The sequence below is a fragment of the Grammomys surdaster genome, unplaced genomic scaffold (genome assembly GCF_004785775.1).
Source record: "Grammomys surdaster isolate TR1022 unplaced genomic scaffold, NIH_TR_1.0 130, whole genome shotgun sequence".
Taxonomy (NCBI): Eukaryota; Metazoa; Chordata; class Mammalia; order Rodentia; family Muridae; genus Grammomys; species Grammomys surdaster.
In genome coordinates this window covers 4,970,758-4,978,878 of record NW_021604588.1, presented here as the reverse complement: position 1 = coordinate 4,978,878, position 8,121 = coordinate 4,970,758, and positions in this window count along the sequence as shown.

The following is an 8,121-nucleotide window of genomic DNA, read 5'->3' as shown; positions in this document are numbered from 1 at the left end:
CAGACAGGCAGACAGGCAGACAGGCAGACAGGCAGACAGGCAGACAGACAGGCAGGCAGGCAGGCAGGCAGGCAGACAGGCAGGCAGGCAGGCAGGCAGACAGACAGGCAGGCAGGCAGGCAGACAGACAGACAGGCAGACAGACATGTGTGCTTGTTTTACTCTACCTCTATTCCCAGCAAATCATAAAGCCCCTGGGAGCAAGAACAGTGTCTGACTTCTTTGTGTCATCTCCATATTTCAAGCATACAGCTTGTTTTACTCAATAAATATTTGTTAAATTCAACTGGACAAATCTAAAATGAGCTGTGGGGGAACACGTTATGCCAACACCCCACAGTCTCTGGAGAGTGAAAAAATCAGGATACTGGTTAAAGCATGAGCAAGGCCAAGAGAATAGAAAGCTCTTCTAAAGTAAATGATGTGGTCTCCAGCTGGGCCGCATTTTGATGGCATCTACTTAGCTTTTCCTTTACATGATCTTTTCAGGGGTCTCCTTGTCCCCAGTAAGGGACAAGAGTTCTGTCCAGTTCTCTGTATACTGTCAGAAATGCTGGCTTTTCTTTTTAAGTAGAATTTGTTACGATGCCCACTCTGTTTCTGCATGATGGCCATAGTTGTCAAGACTTGTAAGTCACTGTGGGCTACAGAAAAGTAAAGGTGCTGCCACCAACAGAGTCCTCAGCTTTGCTGCATCTGGACTTTCATGGGGAGGCAGAACAGCTATGGCCAAACCACATCACTATAGCACTGGCACTGTCCCTGCATAGCTTCTTAGAGCCAATACCACTGCGCAAACTCGCAGGTCCTGTTGGCAGAGCTGTGCCAAGGCTGGGCTCTCTATATGTCTCTGGGTAGGCCCAATAGGGACAGACATGGAAAGAATGTAAAGTCAGTATCTCCCTTGGCAAAACATAGAGAATTTAGTCTGTTTATACAGTGCTGAGTCTGTGTCTCAGAGAAGCAAGGTGCTTCAGATATGGCTTCTGTCTTCAAGAGGCACAAAGTTCTTGGCTGAATTTAATAACCAAAAAGACCCATGGGATACTAGAAAGTCTAAGTGAATGAATGAATGGGCACATAAGCCAAGCCCTCTACTCTTGGTTGTTTGTTTACTCACTTTATTGTCTATAAGTTTAGGTACTCAACAATGTCAAGAAGAGTGAGATCTCCATTCACCCTATTCCTGTCAGACACACAGCCTCCTCTATTACCATCACTCTCAAGCAGACTGGGGTATTGTTTGTTACAACTGCTAAGCTCCTATTTCAACACATCCTTATCTCTCGGAGTCTTTAGTTTGCATCAAGACTCATTCCAGGTTCTGCACATTCTCTAGGTTTGGACAAATGTATAATGTGTCCATCATTCCAATCTTAGCATTACAAGGTTTCATTGTACAGAAATTCTATCTACTCATCCTTTTCAAATTATAATTGCATCAGCAAAAGGTAGGAAACCAGAGAGACTGCTGGTGCAAAACACATCTCTCATCTCAAGAGGCATAAGACATAGTGTGCTCTGAGCCCAATATGAGTGACTGTAACAAGAAATATGGACTTGTGGTGTCTCAAGTAATGTATTTCAATAAGAAATTTTCATATTTCATTAAGTTTTTCTAATTCTAAAACAAAGTAAAATCACAAATCAAGGCATTTTCCAAATATATGTGGTGAGAAGTATCAGGTAGGTATGTTACAGTGAAGTGGAAAGTCTCTCCTATAGGCTTCACACACTATCTGATGACATACTTAGCTTTGGGGTTGGTGGAAGCCAGTGGTCTGCTCAGGTAATATAATCCAAAGGTTTTATCTGATAGTTACAAGTATTTTAGATCAATACAGAAGCTCAGTGCTAAATGGCTATTAAGGGAAAAAAATAGCCTAAGATAATTTGAGGCCTGGACCTGCAGCCTTCTTACTCTTCACAATCACAAGATTCTAATCAGTCCATCTACCTTGTAAGATTGTTCACATAGGTAAGGCCTTTTGTTGTTGTTGCTGCTTCTGTGAACTTCAGTTTACAAGAGATTTCTTCACCTTTTACTTTTCATGCTTTCCTTTTGAATGAGTCCTCAGTAGGCTACAGAGAGTTTACTACAATGCCTATGTAAAATAAAAAGGTCATCAGGTCCCTCCTCACTGAGGGTACAGTATTAAACAGATAATGTCTTGTGGTGGGATGAACTATACTTCCCCTCCAAAGATATGTTCAAATCTAATCTTACTTATCTGTTACAATGACCTTCTTTGGTAGTAAAGTAATCTAGTTAAAATGACATTATACATGATTAGGTGGACTTCAATTTGATAGCATGTGTCCTTCCTTATAAGAAGGGGGGGTGGACATAGAAATACACAAGGAGCATGCCAAATGATGATAAAGACAGAAATGGAGGGATATATTCACAAGACAAAGAAACTCCCAGCAGTCCTTCTAACCAGCAGAACCTAAGAAGATAATATCTTCCCCTACAGGGCTCAGAGGCAGCATGGATCTGCATGCACTAGACCTATGACAAAACATAGACTGGACAAGACATCTATATACTTCCCCAACTTCCCTTCATGATCCTTACTCACCTCAGGCACACACACACACACACACACACACACAACTAAGATGATGCTGAACAAGAGTCATGAAAGAAAATCGGGTGCTGAAGGCAGGGGACCACTGGAAGAAGAACAGCTGTTTATTTGCTCCAAACCAAGACTGCCACAGAGGGCCTCCTAGGCCATTCCTTTCTCCTTGGCTGGAAGAACCCATAGCACTACCAAGTGCAAAGCTAGGTCAGACAGCCTTGAAAGGTAATGTGACGCACGGGAGCTGTTAGGGATCTCCCTGGCTTCCGCTCCCATTTTAAATTGGCAGCTGAGGCCCCTCAGCACTCCCTTGTGAGACTATACATGCCATTTCATAAAATCAGAGTGAGTAGAAGTAAGAAATTCTTAGAGCACAAAACCCTCTCCAGGCAGAGCCCAGCCACCTGCATACTTGATGGAACCCAGAGGTTTGCTTTCATGGCTCTTGTGGAATTTATTTGTATCACTCCTTCTCTCAAAGTATTGCAAGTACCGGCCCATTTTCTAATTCTCTAAGCCACAGAAAGAACTCAAGAAAGGCTGCTTCCAATTCAAGCTCTTCTAAGATAGAGGGGACTTCCTCCCCTGTCACTCCTCAGAATGCCATGCTCCAGGGAACCTAATAATGCTGCCAGTTGGCAAGTTTACCGAGCTGGATGGAGAGGAAGCAATGAATCCATACAAGAAGGAATTGTGCAGGCCCAGGGAGTCTGCTTGTTTATGCTCCCATGGCCTAGAGACCAGGATGTTGTCAAGAAATCCATTTTGGTAAAATGGCAGAGGAGGAAAGAAACTGACTTTCATCATCTTCGTTTTGCAGTCCAGAGAAGGGAACTTTGGAAGGCTGTGACTTCTTGTGACAGAAATGGAACTCAAAACGAGTTTTCCAAACTCCACATCTAGTGCTCTTTTAGGGACTGTAGTAACATAAAGGAAGATGATGGGTAGCCCATGAGCACCCAGGAGCTGGTATATTCCAAAGTGTCACCTGGAGAGGGCTGGGGAGTAATTCCCTTCAATTTTTATTACATCATTGCCAAGTTGTCAACTCAAATGGGTCTCCATTGTTAGTATTTCTGCTTGTCTAATTAGTATTAGCTTTTGTTATTGTGGCAAATAACCTGAGGGAAACAGCTTGAAGGAAAAAAAAACATTTATTTGGGTTCATGGATAGTTTTCAAGGTTTCAGACAATGGTTGCTGGATCCATTGTGTCCACAAAACATCACAGGGATGGTGAGTGAAAAAGCAAGGCTGCTCATTTTATACAGCCAAGAAAACAAGGAAAAAGAAGCAGGAGGAGCCAAGACTTACAGCTGCAATAGAAAGCATGCCCTGAGACCCTCTTCCTCCAGCCGGGCTCCTCCTCCCACAGTTCTGCCCATTGCCAGGACTCTCCATCAGTGGATTAGAGTGAACCATTGGCTATATCTGAACCTTCATGATATAATCATCTCTATAAAGATTTCTCGGGCACACCCAGAATTGCGCTTTACTAATGTGCTAGTCACGTTTAATGCATGCAACAGGGTAATGAAACTAGCCATCGAACAGAAAAAGAGAAACTTGGCTTGTGTGGTTCTGAGTTTCGCCTCACCACTGGGTATGTGAACTCCTCTGGGCAGACAAAACAAGGGCGCTAGGCTACATTCTCTCCTCAGTGCCATTGGAGGGGTGTCAGAATGCAGCCTAAGGGGAAGGTCCCCAGCCAGGGTGAGAAACAGGGCAGTCTAAGGCTGAGGAGGCAGGGGCTCCCAAGCTGCCAGAAGTCCAGTTGCTGCTAGGAAGGCATGGAGTCAGGTATGAGGGGGGCCCATGCAGGCTAGCAACAAGCCCAGGGGCTGAGCAGGAGGGAGAATCTCCAGCTTAGCTCAAGGGTGGGTGTCTGGAGTGCTGAGGGGCCTTCTGTGGGATACTTAAGCCATGCAGCTCTGTATGATGAAGGCTTCCTCCATGGGCTGAGACAGTCTTTGCTTGTCCAAATTGTTTACTGATGGAAAAAAAAATAGATGCATAGTACTTACCCAGGGTAAGCCAGAGATTAAGTACCTCTTGTAGGAAGGAACGTCTGGGAAGGATAGCTTATTGGCTAAATCTTTAGGGCCCATCTAGATATCTCATTAGCATGGAGAACTCTGCGCTCTGTGCTATGTGACTATGTGATCAACACTAGTCATGATCCTCATGTGGAATGTCGTGGTCATATGCTCCAGGACAGGAACTGGGTGGGGAGTAGATGGAACACCTACTGTTCTCAGATGTGAGTATACCAGGGTTTCTGAATCTCGACTTTCTCAGTTTTTCTCTGGTGACACGATTCCACCTGCCCCACAGGCTTGAGGGGTAAGCATCTTCAATACAAAGAGTATCATCAGTCTTCAGTGTAATGTCACAGTGATCAAAGATGGAAAATATCTCATGTGCATTGTGTGCTTATCACTGAACACCTAGGCATTTAGGATCCTCTAGAGTCTGATCTCAGACTCCTTTATTGATTTTGCCTGTCTTAGGAGCAGAAATGTGCTAATTGTTTTACTATCCAGCTTCCATTCATCTTCCTAATAACATTCTATAGTCAAGGTAATGCCATCTAGAAACACATAAGCCTCAAAGTTACAATGCCTTTATACAATAAATGCATCCTTCTCCCTCCCCCTAAAAGTCTCAGAAAGCACCTCTCCTCCAGGATATAATTCAAGGTCTAAGTTCCTTTGACTCTGTGGGTCAAACATCTTCAACATATGGTTCTCAAGATGATTCTGAGTGATCATCTTGAAGGTAGCCAGATGAAAGGAACATAGGAGGGAACCCTGTAAAGCATGCACAGAAACAGCATCTCTCTGCTCATGTTCATTGGCTAGGACCCTATCACAAACTACTAGGGAGTTTGGGAGACAACATCTAGCTCTGTGTTCAGAAGGAAAAAAGTTTGATTAATCAACTAGCAATTTTGGAAACATGTACAAAATTACTTATGTATACTTAACACTACCCCTAGTTTTGGGCGGGGTGGGGGGATGAGGTAAGGTTTTGCTATGTGGTCCAGGCTGATGTCGAACTCACAACTCCCCTGTTTGAACTTCTTGAGTGTTGGGATTATAAACATGTAGCACTATCTTCTACCTTTCTCCCTCTCTCCTCTCTCCTCTCTCCTCTCTCCCCTCCCACCTCTTCTCTTTAACTGGCTGTCTCTCACTATGGAAAGCAAAAATTCTGGAAATTAGTGTACAGTAAGGGATAAGGTGTATGATTCAAGTTCAGTCAACCACATGTTTTTGATCAGGATTTTGAATCCTAGTCAAAAGGAACAAATGATGCACCTGAAGATAAGAGCAGTTGTTGCTTGTTTTCATGACACCATGACAATGATATTAATGGCTTCTTAGTAAGCACACATGCTCCCAGGTCCTAGATGGCTAATCTAGGCTGATGTCTCCACTTATGTCTCATGCATCCTTCCCATGATCTTTTTCATAGTACATATGGTTCTCCTTTCCATTGAATAGCATTACTTGCTTTGCATGGGAAGAAAGCTCAGAACAGCTTCCCTGGGTGGCAAGAGGCATCCCTTGGAAGTCATGTGACACTCTCACCACCTGCTCTCTCTTGTGAATGTAAAGACTCAGACTTCACCTTTACTACAAATGCCTTCATTTTTGAATCAGACAAAAGCTAGTGCCAAAGAGATTAAAGATGCCAAAGCCTAAAGAACAGGGCGAACAGACCTGTTGACTACCAACTCCACTGTCTGCTCCACTTCCTTGTAGCAAGGAAGGGCCCGAATTTGACTTTTGAGCTCAAAGATACTCTCTCAGTCTCCACAGGCTGATGTCCTCACTTCTAAAAGACCGGAAATCTGCAGTGGTCCAGTCAAGTGAGTATGTGAGTAACTAGAATCTTCCAGGAGTCTTTTCATTCTTAGTGGAATTACCTTGCCCTTATTTGTGGTAGACACTGGAAATGCAAGGCAAAAATTTGGCAATTCATCCTCTACCTCTACTGGGGATATACTTCTGAACAAAATGGGCCGCTGGACTGTGGCCGTCTGTCCCATCTCTAAGAGGTGAAGCCTTCCTGTAGTCAAGTCTTTTCTATAACTTCTAGACAAGTCACCCTTATGTAGAAGTTATAGAAAAAGTATCAGGTCACATTGGAGACCTGAGAAGATTCGACTCAAGGAGAGTCACAGAAATTATTGTGACGCTACCTTAAGGACTATTTAATCCAGAAGTTTCCAACTTTTCAATCAGCTAATCCCTTAAGTGAAATTCCATGTGGAATTCCTACTATATAACTCACCAAAGTAGAGTATTCTAACTGAAGTAGACATAGATGTTCTAGGGCCATTGCCACCCAGCTACACTACATCCCGTTGGTGTGCCCAGAACAATGAATGCCAGGTAGAGTGATTTGAAAGCCATAGATCTCACTCAACAAGTTGTTAACTTGTGGGAGGTTCAATAGAGTCACCCCTTTGAATGACCCTAGCCCATATGCCCTAACCCCCATTCCAATTCTCTTCAACAAACGATGCTATTTTATGATTTTCTTAATCTTTAAAAAAGTGATAGAATCATAATACTGCCCACCTCCAAAGAACTCTCTAGAAATCAGGGGAATGTGAAAACACAAAGGAATCACCTTAAGCTCTTCTTGTTGCTCTGATAGAGTGAGGAAAAAAATCAAGTTGGGTGATGCTTTTCCAACATTCTTTATTCCTTCTTTATTTTTATGTGTACACAGGGAGGCCTGGGTTCTGGTCTTAAAATCCTGTGCAACACTCTCCCCATTTAAACAGTGGCCAACTCAACACAGAAGACATATTATTGCCATAAAAGTAAGGTTCAGAGTCTTCAAAGAAATCATGTCTAAGACTTTGCCCTCCTTGCTGTAAGCATGTCTCCCTGCTATTTAAAAAGAGTTTTGGGTTTCTCTAGAAATGCTCAGAAGCCCTGTTTTCTCAGTGACTTAGTGGTGAGAAGCTGCATATGTACCTCAGGGCTGCCTGCTTTGAGCTTAGCTCCCTCCATAGCTTTACTTTTCCATCCCACTATTTGCTTCCCAGAGAAGGTGAGCAGCTACTTGCTTGCCCAGAGCTTCAATTAACACACAAGAAGGACAGTCCACATTCCTTCCTGAGGGAGCAGGCAGGAGCTCGACTCCCAAAGTTCCTGTATTAGAAACTTAATTCCTCAGTAGTGACACTGAGAGGTAAAGTCACCAGGGCTCTGCCCACCTGGGCACATTAATGTGATTATCACAGCAATGGATTACTGTCCCTGGGAGTGAGTGCCTGATAAGGTAAGTCTGGCCTCTTTTCTTTCTCATGTCCACACACTTGCTTCTCTTGTCCTGCCTCTCACCAACAGATCATACATGAGCAAAGGACTTCCCCAGATGTGGGCCCCTTGACCTTGATCATCTCAGCCTCCAGAACCACAAGAATCTACTTTAAAGATTACCCAGTCTTGGGTATTCTGTGAGAACCACACAGCATGGAGCTCCCTAAAACGAGGGGGGGAAAGATGAATTCAGAA